The 15,445-nt window shown below is 40.3% G+C and overlaps 1 protein-coding gene across 1 annotated transcript in view; it reads left to right on the forward strand.

Moving 5' to 3' along the window:
- Positions 1-210: 210 nt before the first annotated feature.
- Positions 211-15,445, forward strand: part of LOC115220406 (tudor domain-containing protein 15) — a 54,976-nt gene continuing 39,741 nt past the window's right edge. Inside the window, exon 1 of the mRNA XM_029790527.2 lies at positions 211-570. The gene's annotated coding sequence lies outside the window, so the exon portion shown is untranslated. The remainder of the gene's footprint in view (positions 571-15,445) is intronic.

The following is a 15,445-nucleotide window of genomic DNA, read 5'->3' on the forward strand; positions in this document are numbered from 1 at the left end:
TGAGACACTTGATTTATAGTTTGTCTGTTATTTATTTTACCCGACTGTCCTAATAAAATAAGTTAGAGTTAACCTTGATGAAATTTGAACTCGAATAGTAAGCATCCAAAACAAATTTCGTAAAGTATTTAGTTCATTGGTCGAACAATTCTGCCACGAAACAAATTAAGAAAAACTTGTAGACTCAGCAGTTGATACGAAAATCCTGCTGCTGTCCAAAAAGCTGGCTTTGGAAGTGGGCTGAATGCACGTGGGTGGATGTTTACTGTCGTTGCTTCCTGCTTTCGTCGACGTCGCACTTCGTCCTTCTCTGATGCTTGTTTCTAGCAATCGTGGACACTTCGCTTAATGTCATCGTAAATACTTTGCTGGCCGACGTAAGGAATACATACACAATCCGTTCTCGGCGTAACAAATACCCTAACCACCCACTTTACTTTCGCTTAATTGGATCCATCTGCGATGTTATTAAAATAAGAATCGTTTTAGAGATGAGGATAACATCTCCGGAATAACGTTGCTTTTGGAATTGAGCACTTTTATTGAATACTGCTGTTCTGGACTTTTGAAGTAAGTTCTTCATTTTCATTTCAATTTAGTAGACTTAGTATGCAATGGTATTCTACCAAATATAACTGCATGTAATACTATGGTGTTATCAGCACTTTTTCGTTTCAGAGACTCTTGAAAGTGAAACAAGTAAATTTATCGCTGTTTGCTTTTAATTATTCTAACTTTCTGAACTGTCGATACCCTTGGGTGTTAGTAACCAAGCTTTTCGTAATTTAATTATCAATGTACTGGCAATAAATGCAAATATCAGGCAGCAGAGGCCGGTTTGGTACCTTGTACCTCACCGCAAAGCATTCGATGTGACATTCTCATTATTTTAGTCAGATTCACTTCATATTTTGAGAGTAAATTAATAATCCAAATGTGTCAAATGACAGCATGGGAGAGATTATCTGCAAATTAAGGTGACAGTATTACTAAGGATATACTATTTGGCAGCCCCAAACGCGTGCATTTGTGTGTGTGATTTTATATCTATCTATCTATCTATCTATCTATCTATCTATCTATCTATCTATCTATCTATCTATCTATCTATCTATTTATTTACACACACACACACAGATATATATATATATATATATATTATGAGAGAGAGAGAGAGAGAGAGAGAGAGAGAGACGTTTGGGCCCAAAAATCAAGACGCAACGACAGCATATCAAACTGATAATAATGTAACTATCATTTCGAGTTACTTGCCAACCAAGTAAAAATGTCCGTAAATTGTTTTCACTATTTACCAAAATCTATTTGAACATTTGTATATTGTAAGTGGGTACTTAGAATTTCATCAACCCATTAACTGGTGTCCCGGAAACAAAGTGTAAACAATCTTTAACATGATGGGATGTACCAGCAACTAACTCTAATTTTATCATCTGGATGAATGCATATAATGTGATTCATAGACAAAAAAATGATACCAGGATTAATTTATTGGCGGTCTTTGCTTTGAAGTACATCTGCGGAACTAAAACATGCATTTTTTGTTTACAAACAACTACATTTTTTTGTCACTTTTCGTTCCATTTCTAAATTGTTTTCGTCAAGTTTTACCCTCACCTCATTCCGATTTTCTGGTAGTATTTTGATGTTGTCTCAGTTCCCACAAAATACTTGTTTTATTGTGAATTAAAATTATTAGTGAACTTGAATAATTGGAAACTGTAAGGTAGCCCATCGGAGGTACAGTTCATGTTCTGGGATACATTTAATCTACTGCATGGTTTACGAAATAACCACCTGGTTTACGGTGCTTTGACTGCGTTCGCTATGGGTGCTTTAACTACATCTGGGTCAAGTCTCCAATCTAAGGGTAACTTCCTCCCTTCGTCTCCCTTGACCCTGAGGTCCTCTAAAGTATCATTAGATACTGTACCGTTCTTTTTTTAAAAAATCGGAAAAAGAAAGCAAGTTGGATATGCCTTCACATGTATGCTTCAGCTTCGATTATATGAGAGTTTGTTGTGAAAAATTTTTTTTCTTGTGGTTGAGAAGAGTTTCGGAAATTTCACACGAGTCGGTTTTGTTTCCTCGTAAATTTCAGAAAAATGGCTATTTTTTCATGAAATTTTCCATGAATACCTTTCAGAATGTGTCGATAACGATTATGAAAGAATTTAGTATCGAAAAGAAAGTTGGTGCTCTATTAGACATATATACTGATACACACCAGAATTTCTTTCGAAATATCACGTTTTATTTTGTGTATAGATGTGATGTGTGTCAGTATGCATGGGTACGAGCCCACCAATGTTATTCCGTATTAAATTCCTATATAATTTTAATCTGCACGCTCTGAAAGGTATTTACAGAAAATTACTCATTTTTCTGCAAGTTATGAGTAAACAAAGTCGGCTCGTGTGAATTTTCTGAAACTCCTCTCCCCACCCTCGGAAAAGTCTTTTCATTACAAATTCCGATATAATCAGGATCTACTCCATCCGAAGTGTATTTGTAGAAACGTTTATTAATATCCATTTTTCTGGAAGTTATGAGGTAACGAAGTAAGGGGGCGGGGCACCCACGTGGAGGTATGCCCCAAGTTGTGCGTTTGTGTGTGTGTGTGGTGTATACATACACACACAAACGCTATATATATATATATATATATATATATATATATATATATATACATTCAGTCATTACACTGCGGTCATGCTGGGACACTGGTTTTGAAAGTTTTATTCAAATGAATCGACTCGTGCGTATTTGTTTTTTTTTTTTTAAAGCCTGGTTTTTATTCTATCAGTCACTTTTGCCGAACCCCTTAGTTACGGGACTTAAATACACCGACATCGGTTGTTAAGCGATGGAGGTGGGGGTGGGGCAAACACACACATTCGACGGCCTTCTTTCAGCTTCCATCTACTAAATCCCTTCACATGACTTTGGACGGTAGAAGACGCTTGCCTAAGGTGTCCCACAGTGCGACTGAACTTGGGACCATCATCATCATCATCGTCGTTTAACGTCCGCTTTCCATGCTGGCATGAGTCGGACGGTTTGACTGAGGGCTGGTGAGCCGGAAGGCTGCACCAGGCTCCAATCTGATCTGGCAAAGTTTCTACAACTGGATGCCCTTCCTAAATCCAACCACTCCAAGGGTGTAGTGGGTGCTTTTATGTGCCACCGGCACAAGGGCCAGAGTCGGACGGTTTGACTGAGGGCTGGTGAGCCGGAAGGCTGCACCAGGCTCCAATCTGATCTGGCAAAGTTTCTACAACTGGATGCCCTTCCTAAATCCAACCACTCCAAGGGTGTAGTGGGTGCTTTTATGTGCCACCGGCACAAGGGCCAGAGTCGGACGGTTTGACTGAGGGCTGGTGAGCCGGAAGGCTGCACCAGGCTCCAATCTGATCTGGCAAAGTTTCTACAACTGGATGCCCTTCCTAAATCCAACAACTCCAAGGGTGTAGTGGGTGCTTTTATGTGCCACCGGCACAAGGGCCAGAGTCGGACGGTTTGACTGAGGGCTGGTGAGCCGGAAGGCTGCACCAGGCTCCAATCTGATCTGGCAAAGTTTCTACAACTGGATGCCCTCCTAAATCCAACCACTCCAAGGGTGTTGGGTGCTTTTATGTGCCACCGGCACAAGGGCCAGAGTCGGGAACGGTTTGACTGAGGGCTGGTGAGCCGGAAGGCTGCACCAGGCTCCAATCTGATCTGGCAAAGTTTCTACAACTGGATGCCCTTCCTAAATTCAACCACTCCAAGGGTGTAGTGGGTGCTTTTTATTGCCACACCGGCACAAGGGCCAGAGTCGGACGGTTTGACTGAGGGCTGGTGAGCCGGAAGGCTGCACCAGGCTCCAATCTGATCTGGCAAATTTCTACAACTGGATGCCCTTCCTAAATCCAACCACTCCAAGGTGTAGTGGGTGCTTTTATGTGCCACCGGCACAAGGGCCAGAGTCGGACGGTTTGACTGAGGGCTGGTGAGCCGGAAGGCTGCACCAGGCTCCAATCTGATCTGGCAAAGTTTCTACAACTGGATGCCCTTCCTAAATCCAACCACTCCAAGAGTGTAGTGGGTGCTTTTATGTGCCACCGGCACAAGGGCCAGTCAAGTGGTACCGACTAAAGCTTTGTGATTGATTTTGGTAGGCAGAAGTTAGTGCTGCATGTGTATATGTGTGTGTGTGTAGGTGCTTGTGCCTCTCCGAGAGAGAGAGAGAGAGGTGGGGACTATATGATTGGGAAACAAGTTTCTTACCACGCAGTCACACTTACCCTACCAACATGTCTGCACGCACACACACACATCTCAAAAACGTATATATTTATATACATATATATATATATTTATATATATATACATATATATATATATTTATATATATATATTTATATATATATATATATTTATATATATATATTTATATATATATATATATACATATATATATATATTTATATATATATACATATATATATATATATTTATATATATACATATATATATATATTTATATATATTATAATATATATATATACATATATATATATATTTATATATATATATATACATATATATATATATTTATATATTATATATATATACATATATATATATATTTATATATATATATATACATATATATATATATTTATATATATATATACATATATATATATATTTATATATTATATATACATATATATATATTTATATATATATATAATATACATATATATATATATTTATATATATATATATACATATATATATTATTTATATTGTGTCGGTGGCACATAAAAACACCATCCGAAGACCCGGGCAAGACTAGTCAGGCCATAAACCATGCCCCTACCTGGGACGTAGTCAGTCCACCTGTGCATACCTTCCTTCTTGTGACACTTGTGAAGAACCTGTTGAGGCAAGTGAAATCAATCAAAACAAATCAAAATAGATGAACATCAATGGAATTTGTATCTTTGTGGTACCAGTGCCGGTGGCACGTGCACACAATAAAACCATCCGAACGTGGCCGTAGCCAGTACCGCATCGACTGGCCTCCGTGCTGTGGCACGTAACAAGCACCATCCGATCGGGCCGTTTGCCAGCCTCATCTGGCACCTGTGTCGGTGGCACATAAAAACACCATCCGAGCGTGGCCGTCTGCCAGCCTCGTCTGGCACCTGTGTCGGTGGCACATAAAAACACCATCCGAGCGTGCCGTTTGCCAGCCTCGTCTGGCAACCTGTGTCGGTGGCACATAAAAACCCCTACACTCTCGGAGTGGTTGGCGTTAGGAAGGGCATCCAGCTGTAGAAACACTGCCAGATCTGACTGGACTGGGCAGCTTTTCGGGCTCCCCAGACCCCAGTTGAACCGTCCAACCCAGCTAGCATGGAAAGCGGACGTTAATGATGATGATGATGATACATATATAATATATATATATATATATATATACATATCTATAATTTATATATATATATATATACATATATATATATTTATATATATATATATTTATATATATATATATATATACATATATATATATATTTATATATATATATATATACATATATATATATATTTATATATATATATATACTATATATATATATAATTTATATATATAATACATATACACACACATATATAAATATGACAGAGCGGCTAACCGGCTTCCGTGCCAGTGGAACTTAAAGGGCACCATTTGAGCGTGATCGTTACCAACGTTGCATTACTGGCACTCAAGCCCCGTGCTAGTAGGGTATTAAGAGCACCATCTGAGCGTGATTGTTGCCAGAGCGGCTATCTGGCCTCCATGCCGGTGGCACGTAAAAGACACCATTCGAGTGTGGTCGTTACCAGCATCACCTTACTGGCACCTGTGCTGGTGGCTTGTGTAAAAGATTTGAGCGATGTCGTTGCCTATGCCGCCTGACTGGCCCCATGCCGGTGGCACATAAAAGCACCCACTACACTCTCGGAGTGGTTGGCATTAGGAAGGGCATCCAGCTGTAGAAACTCTGCCAGATCAAGATTGAAGCCTCAGTCATTCGTCCATCCCATGCTAGCATGGAAATCAGACGTTAAACGATGATGATGATATATATATATATATATATGAGCAAAAACATCCGGGTGTTTACACTCGAATAGCTCCTATTTTTAAACAGGTCAATGCTGTTTCTGCATTATGCTAACTTTAAATTTTGTACCTTTATAATGCTATTAGACCTGTTGAATCGCCTATGTTGCTGCTGTTAATATTATCAATTAAAATTATTCACTACAGATAATATTAATAATAGTAACATCTTACCATAAACTGTGTATCACGCTTTATTGCTGGTCAAATTTTTGTTGATATTTTGAATGTCAAACATTGTTCAAACCTGAAACTTGGTCCACTGAACATTTCAATCATATTGATAAGCTACATATAAAGTTATTTTGAGTTATGTATTCTGAGGTGATTTCAGCCCTGTCACACTTTATTGCAGGTGTACAAAAATGTCAATTTAAGGTAATGATACAAAATATTATTGTTATATTACCATTTTATTGTAATAATGAAACATGCTACTGAAGAATAGCAGCAGAAGATATGAAATAAACACAATTAAATTGTTGGTGCTGTACTTTATTTGTCTATGTAACTTCCTTGTTTAGAAATGATATAAAACAGTCTTTTGTCCACATCTGAGATGTTACGGTACCAGCAACTGTTTTCATCTTTTCTCACAGGGCATCCTTTGATGAAAACTGGATACCTCCTTCATATACTTTCCTCTTCAAGATCAACCAGAGCCAGGGTTTAAGTCATGAGAAGAGGGAGGCCAAGTGATGAGTGATTGGCCTGTCATTCCCAAAGTTGCGAGATACGAAATTGTGGCCTTGGCTGAATGCAAAGGAGCATTTTTCATGCATAAAAATCAGTCACCATCTCTGTGAGAGTGGAAGATCATCTAACGAAGCTGTTAGCTGCTACTTCAGAAACTCAGTGTAGGAGTTGCTGGTGAGTTGGACACCTTCTGGCACTTGGAAAGGCCTGACAAGTTCATTTCCTATGATTCCCACCCAAAACATGACACCACCACCTTTTGTTGATGCCAAATATGATGCAGGCAAGAGGCTCCATCAGGTACTCATACTTTGGCGCATCTGTTGGAGCCATCCAGCATAGCTCTGGCCTCATCCGTGAAGAGGACTTCTTGGAAATTGATTTTCATGTACTTCTCTGCCCAATCAATACGCTTCTCTTTGTGGTTCTTGCTTAGGATGGGTCTAGCGATGCACTTAGCACTTTTGGCTGTCTCTTTAAGGATCCTACACAGTACTTTCAAATATGGCAGCACTTGTGCTACCGAGGTCTTTTTCTTACTTGTCTACGTATTTTTTTGATGTCACGCTGGGGGTTTCAACATATGCCTTCAATTTTCTTGTATCCTGACAAAGCTCTTGGGCTAATTCTCCCACAGATAAGCCTTCTGTGAGACCTGCAGCAATCCGCGTCTTCTCTGTAGCTGTCAGACGTTGTTTCAGGGGCATTTTTGTATACCTGCATGACTGAGTTTCACATTTGTACAATGTGTAATATTCAAAATATCAACAAAAATATGACCTGCAATAAAGCACGATACACAGTTTATATATATATATATCTATTATATATCTATTATATAAAATCCGTTCTGTCTGTCGGTGTGTGTGTCTTCTAGGATCTCGGGCATCCTCCATCCGATTGCGCTCAAATTTAATATGTAGTTACCGACAGTATCAGGGTGTATATAAGTCTTGAAAAAAATTACAAAAATTAATTCCAGGTGAGAATGCGGTTGATAAAGCTGTGGGAACGTGCATTTGTACACACAAGTATATCAGTCGAAATCCATCTTTTGCTGGTGTCTCAAATTTAGGTTAAATCAATGTTTCTCAAAGGGGAGGCGTATGGGACGGTCGGACAAGTTGTTTTCAGAAAATTTGGTTTAAATGTTTGGCAACTCAACACCGTTCATTGGACAGGGTGGGGGCGTTTTCCTCGTATATATATATATATATATATATATATATATATATGAGGGGTACTGAAAAGTTCCTGGCTTTGGTTAAAAGAAAATAGAGGAGGATCAGTTAATTATGATTTTATTCAACATATTCCTCTCTCATATTCACACACTTATTACAGTAGTCCTTTAGTTCTTCTAAGCCCTGTAAAAGAACTTGGAAGTTTGGGCTCACGGGGTCAGCCAGGTCGCACTGGCAACACCCACACTCGAATGGTACTTTTTACATACCACTGATGCAGGAGCCAGTCAGGCGGCACTGGCATTGACCATGACAATGATTCCGCTTGACCCAACAAGTCTTCTCAAGCACAGCATATTGCCTGATGATTAAAGGGTACTTTTAAATGGGCCAATTATGTGACACTGGCATTGGTTGCAGATACAGTCTCACTTGGCTTGCCGGGACTTCCCAAACACTGCATATCTCCAAAGATCTCGGTCACTTGTCATTACTTCTGTGAGGCTCAATGTTTGAAGGTTGTGCTTCATCCCAAGTATTCCTGAGTCTACTTCTTCCACAAGTTCCGTCCACTGTTTGGGTGTGACACTTCTTCACGCAGCTGTCTTCATCCATAGGCAATACATGACCATACCAGCGCAGTTGTCTTTCTTGCACACCACATCTGATACTTCTTTCTCTCAGGGCACTTACACTCTGCCGTGTATGCACACTGACATTACACATCCAACAGAGCACACTAGCTTCATTTCTTTCAAGCCTATGCAAGTCCTCAGCAGTCATAGCCCATGTTTCACTGCTGTATAACATGGCTGTTTGCACACATACATCATATTGTCTACCTTTCACTCTGAGTGAGAAGCCCTTTCTTACCAGCAGAGGTAGGAGCTCTCTGAACTTTGACCAGGCTCTTCTTATTCTAGAAGCTGTGCTCTCAGAGCATCCACCCCTGCTACTGACTTGGTTACCTAGGTAATGGAAGCTATCAACTATTTCTAGTTTTTCCTCCTGGCATGTGATGGAATCTGTTTTCTGTACATCTTTGGTGTTTATTGTCCCTGTGCATCTGCCACACACAAAAACTATCTTCCCAGTTAACCTTCCTTTGATATTACTGTACCTTTTATATGTCCATAGCTTACACTGGGTACATCTTATGGAGTGTCTATCTACACTTTTTCTGCAGATTGAGCAGGGCTCTCTACCTGAAGGGATTTGTAATTTGTCTGCCTTACTGCTTACTAAGACTTTGGTTTTTGCTAGATTCACTCTAAGATCCTTTGATTCTAGACCTTGCTTCCACATCTGAAACTTCTCCTCTAGTTCTGGTAGTGACTCAGCTATAAGAGCATGATCATAAGCATAGAGGAGCTCCCAGGGGCAGCCTGTCTTGAATTCCTCTGTTATTGCCTGGAGGACTATGATAAATAAGAGGAGGTTGAGGACTGAGCCATGGTGAACCCTTACTTCTACCTGGAACATAGTTGTTGCCAACCCTTGCCTTACTGACAGCATCCCTGTATATGGCTTGTACAACTCACACCAACCACTCATCTATCCTTAGTTTCAGCTTTGACCACCAGATAAGAGATCAGGGGACCCTGTCAAAGGCTTTTTCCATGTCATTGAAAGCCAAATACAGAGGTTTCTCTTTGGCTAGGAATTTTTCCTGCACCTGTCTTACCAGAAATATAGCATCAGTGGTGCTTCTCCCTGGCAAAAACCCAAACTGCATCTTGTCTAAACTAACTTTCTCCCTAATTAGTTGGGCTATGACCCTTTCCGTGATTTTCATCACCTGGTCCAACAATTTGATATCTCTAATTATTCCTATCTAATGCATCACCTTTACCATTATAGCAGTTGACTATAATATTGCTACACCAGTCATTGGGTATGACTCCTTCATGTACCACCTGGTTGACTAGACTATAGCCTACACCACCAGATGTTGTAAGCATCTCTGCAGTGACTCCTGATGGACTGGAGGCTTTCCCTGTCTTCATACCTTTAATTGCTTTATTTACCAAGGTACTATCAATTCGAATAGCTGGTCCCTCTGTTGGGTCGACAATTGACAGACTCTCTTTCTTCCATTCATTCTCTTCATTTAGCAATCTTTCATAGTAGCATCTCCAAGTCTCTTTCTTTGCAACATCATTGAATGCAAGTGAGCCATCCTCCATACAGACGCATTACTCTCCTATGACATCACAATTCTCTCTCATAGTCTTGCAGTACAAAATACTTCAAATCCTTCTTGATGCAGAACATTGGCTAATTTTTTCTTATCTGCTTCCCATCTGGCTAAGTAAATCTGTCCCTTAGGTTCCCTTCTGTCACTCTGATACTGTTCCCTGCTACCACTGCACTTTCAGTCCTTCCATGCCCGTTTCTTTTCCCTAATGGCCCTTTCAACTACATGTTGCACCAACATGTTACCTAAGGTCAAAAGGGGACTTTACACCAGCCACAGATCTGGTTGGTAGCCCTCAACAGATTGTCCTGTAGGAGCTTCCAGTTGTCCTCCACATACAATACTATATCCTCTTTTTCATCAAAAGCTTCAAGTAATATGTCTCTAAATCTCTTATGCAAACTGAAAGAAGTGGGGTTCACAATCTCTAATGATTTCTGAGTGATCTCGTATTATGATAATATTAAAAACATTACACCCTAAAAACTATGATAATTTTTTTATCATCGTTGCCATCATTCAAAGTTCATTTTTCCATGTTTGTATAACTGAAACAGAGAGGTTATTTGTCGCAGATTTCCTAAGGCCGGATGCCCTTCCTGTCACCAACCCACATTTGTTTCCAAGCAAGGTAATATTTCCCCATAGCAAGCAGGTTATTGGAAACGAATGATGTTGCTTATATCATCACCGTCCAGCATCTGCTTTCCATGCTAGCATGGGTTGGACGGTTCAACTGGGGTCTGGGAAGCCAGAAGGCTGCACCAGGCCCAGTCTGATCTGGCAATGTTTCTACGGCTGGATGCCCTTCCTAACGCCAACCACTCCATGAGTGTAGTGGGTGCTTTTTATGTGCCACCGGCACAGGTGCCAGAGGAGGCTGGCAAACAGCCACGATCGGATGGTGCTTTTTAGGTGCCACCGGCACGAAGCCAGTCGGGGTGGCGCTGGCAACAGCCATGTTCGGATGGTTCTCTTACGTACCACCAGCACTGGTATCACAGCTGCAATTTCCATTGATGTTGATCGATTTCGATTTTGATTTTGAATATGATTTTGAATATGATTTTCACTTGCCTCAATAGGTCTTCACAAGTAGAGTTTTGTGTCCCAAGAAGGAAAGGTATGCATAAGTGGACTGGTTACATCCCAGATGATAGTGATATTCATTTACAACTATCATGCAACACACACACACACACACATATACAATACATACATATACAATAGATTTATTCCAGGTTCCACCTCCCAAATCCACTCACAAGGCTTCGGTTGGCTCAGGGCTATAATAGAAGAAACTTATCCAAAGTGCCATGCAGTTGGACTAAACCCAGAAGCATGTGGTAAGAAAATACTGCAGTCCTGATTAAATGTTGACCCCCCCCCCCACTCCCTTGTACAGAGGTTTGATGCTGTGGTTACACACAAATGTAACCCCAGCATCTAAAAGAAGATGTAGTGAGGACACTTGAGTAATTTGCAAGGATTTGTGTAGGAAGGGCATCCAGCTGTAAAAAACCATGCTAAAAGAGACAACGGAGCTAGGTGCATTCCTCTGGCTTGCCAGCTCCTGTCAAACTGTCCAACCCATGCCAGCATAGAAAATGGACGTTACCCTAACCCTACGGTTATTACATTGGGCATGCTGTACTTGTCTCTTCTATCGCTACTACAATGGTTGCTACTCTGAAATAGCAAGTTGCACACCACTTCTTATGCAGCCTCCTTGCTTTGCCTCTTTCATCCCCTGCTTTATCATTCTTCCTCAGTCCTATCGTTCTCTCAAATATCCTTGCTATCCAGATTTTTCCTGCAGATATTGGTGTTAAGATGTTCAAGCAGGGCTTCAGTTTCATCAATCCTCAAGAGCCTGAGTGCTTGTGTGACCTCCTTTGATTAAGTGGTACAAAAAGAATTTCTACCATATCATTCCCATAATAATAATATTAGTAATAATAAGTGGAAGAAGTGCAGAAAATTGTTTCAATGGGAATGTTACACATCCTGAGAAGAACATTGTCACTGTGAACTTTTTCCTTTTTCTATTATCTTTTTCTCTTTGTCCTTTTTCATTGTTTCTTTTTTCCTTCTCTCTTTTTCTTTTTTTTTCTGTGCTACATGACCTTGTAAATGAACAATCTATTGTGTTTTTTTAATGACCTACCAATGTATATAGTGAGTTTCTTTGCCCTAGGTGTTTGGAAGACACACAACAAGAAATGGAAACAAATCTGAAAGAAAAACTCAATAATAATAATGATAATTTCAAATTTTGGCACAAGGCCAGCAATTTTAGAGGAGGGGGGTAAGTCCTACCTTAATCCCAGTACTCAAATGGTACTTATTTTATAGACCCGAAAAGGTTGAAAGACAGAGTCAACCTTGGTGGAATTTGAACTCAGAATGTAAGGATGGATGAAATGCTGCTAATATCACACATGCGTCGTACAGTCTACCTTTTACTCTGGAGCAAGAGGCCCTTTGTCACCAGCAGAGGTAAGAGCTCTCTGAACTTTGCCCAGGCTATTCCTATTCTAGCAGCTACACTTTCAGTGTACCCTCCCTGGCTACTGACTTGGTCACCTAGGTAACGGAAGCTTATATCTACTTCTAGTTTTTCTCCCTGGAATGTGGCGAAAGTTGTTCTCATTGTACAACCTCTTGTACAACCTAATTAAATATATGAGTGACTAGGCCTTACTCCATTCAGCCAAATATTTTAAGTATCTCTGTGGTAATTTCTGATGGGCCTGGGACTTACCCTGTTTTCATATCCTTAGCTTCTTTATATCTATCACACTTCTGTCAACTAGAATGGCTGGTCCCTCTGTTGGGTTCACATACAGAAGGCTCTCCTTCTCCCATGCATTCTACTAGTTAGAAGCCTTCCTTGTCTCTTTCTTTTCAGAATCACTGAGTGCAAGTGTACCAGCATCGCCTTACTGGCACCTGTGCCATTGGCATGTGGAAAAAATTCGAGTAAGGTCGTTGCCAGTGCCACCTGACTGGCCACCGTGCCGGTGGCACGTAAAAGCACCCACTACACTCTCGGAGTGGTTGGCATTAGGAAGGGCATCCTGCTGTAGAAACTCTGCCAGATCAAGATTGGAGCCTGGTGCAGCCATCTGGTTCACCAGCCCTCAGTCAAACCATCCAACCCATGCCAGCATGAAGAGCGGATGTTAAACGACGATGATGATGACATCCACTTCTCACTCACATCTTGATCTCTCTGGTACACTGCCCTGCAATCCAGAATACCTCATACCTCTGGTCCTCATGCTTTAGAACATTGACAAATCTCTTCCTTTCTGCTTCTCCCCATTGTTAAATATACCTGTTACTTAGCTTTTCTTCAAGCTACCTGACATAATTCTCTGCACCCTCATTCTTCTAATACCTCCAAGCCTGTCTCTTTGCTTTTAAGCTTCTCTCTACTTCACAGTTTCAGCACCATGTCCACTCTTGGTCTGATTTGGTACTTTGCACAAACTGCAGATTTGACCATAAGTAGATTGTCCCCTAAGAATTTCCAGTTGTCCTCTATATTATAAGTTTCTACCTCTTCCTCCTCCCCCAAAATAAAGTCACTGTCATTCGTCATCAAGGTAGTCTGCAAAAGAGTATCATAAGTAGTCATGTATATATTTATATATCTGTAAAATAATATGTGACAATATTCGGTAGCCAAGATAAAACTATGAGTTTCGGAGGCCGAGGTGGAAATCCACAACACCATCTCTTCGGTTATCTGAAGAGATGGTGTTGTGGATTTCCACCTCGGCATCCGAAACTCAGAGTTTTATCTTGGCTACCGAATAATTGTCACTTATTATTTTACAGATAAATTTCCTCTATTTACATAATATTGAGGTCTCTTTCTTTCTTTTATCTTACCATTTTTACCAATATATATATATATATATTTTTTTGTGTCCCTTTTCACTTGTTTCACCCATTAGACTGCAGCTATCCTGGAGCACCATCCTGAAAAATTTTATTTGAATGAATTAACCACCCCTAGCACTTTTTTTAAAAGTCTGGTACTTACTTTATTAATGTTATGGAGGTCATAAACACACCAGCTCCAGTTGTCAAGGGGTGGTGGGGAACAGGCAGAGACACAACAATACACACACACACACACACACACACGCACAGAGTATAGTATAACGACAGTTGTGAATAGCCGATGCCCCATCCACAGTTGAGTGTGATATGATGGCTAGAAGGACATACCCTGAACCTAAAAAATGAATAGCCCTCCCTAACAAACTAACATATACCATATCCAATGTACGCAGCAGAACACCAGCAATACAACCATAAAAATGAATATGTGAACAGTTAAGGACTCTTCATTAGAGGCGAGGCACCACTTGAAATCAAAACTACAGCACACCTAGCCAATAAAATGAACCAAAGACCATGCAAAAACACTAATCTTAATCTTGATCCAAATAGACTGAACCCTAACTTCAGACAGTGACTGGTTTGAATCAGAGGCGAATCACACAAGCCTGCAAGCAGATCAGGTTTCAGTTTCACATAGCCTCCACCACCACCACCATCACCACCTTCCCCCTGAACATTAATAAAAAAACTAACTCCACTCAGTTTGCTTTGTGACCTGCCAAATGGATAGATCCTGAAGAAGCTGCATCGATGATAGTAACAGGTTGCTTCTGCAACTGCAAGTAGCCTGTGCAGCGGAAATACATGTAGGTCATTATGATATGCTGTAAAAAATTGTAAAATATGAGAAAATAGATCTTGAGGACGAACAAGTCAGCATATTCTTTATAATTATTTCTAATATATACTCCAGACAATATTAGCATCCAGTGAAGTGAACACGAAATTAGCCATCAGAGGAATTCCCAGAGTGATTGACAACTAATAGCAGCTACAGACATTAAATACTGATTGGTGTTATTAGCTGTAAACTGGAAATTAACTATGAGTCACCATGGTATCCACCTGGATAATATAACCCCACAAACTAATATCATCATCATCATCATCATCATCATTTAGCGTCCGCTTTCCATGCTAGCATGGGTTGGACGGTTCAACTGGGGTCTGAGAGGCCAGAAGGCTGCACCAGGCCCAGTCTGATCTGGCAATGTTCTATGTGTGTGTATATATGTATATACACACACACATATATATTATATATATATA

Source organism: Octopus sinensis, linkage group LG16, assembly GCF_006345805.1.
Source record: "Octopus sinensis linkage group LG16, ASM634580v1, whole genome shotgun sequence".
In the NCBI taxonomy this organism is placed as follows: Eukaryota; Metazoa; Mollusca; class Cephalopoda; order Octopoda; family Octopodidae; genus Octopus; species Octopus sinensis.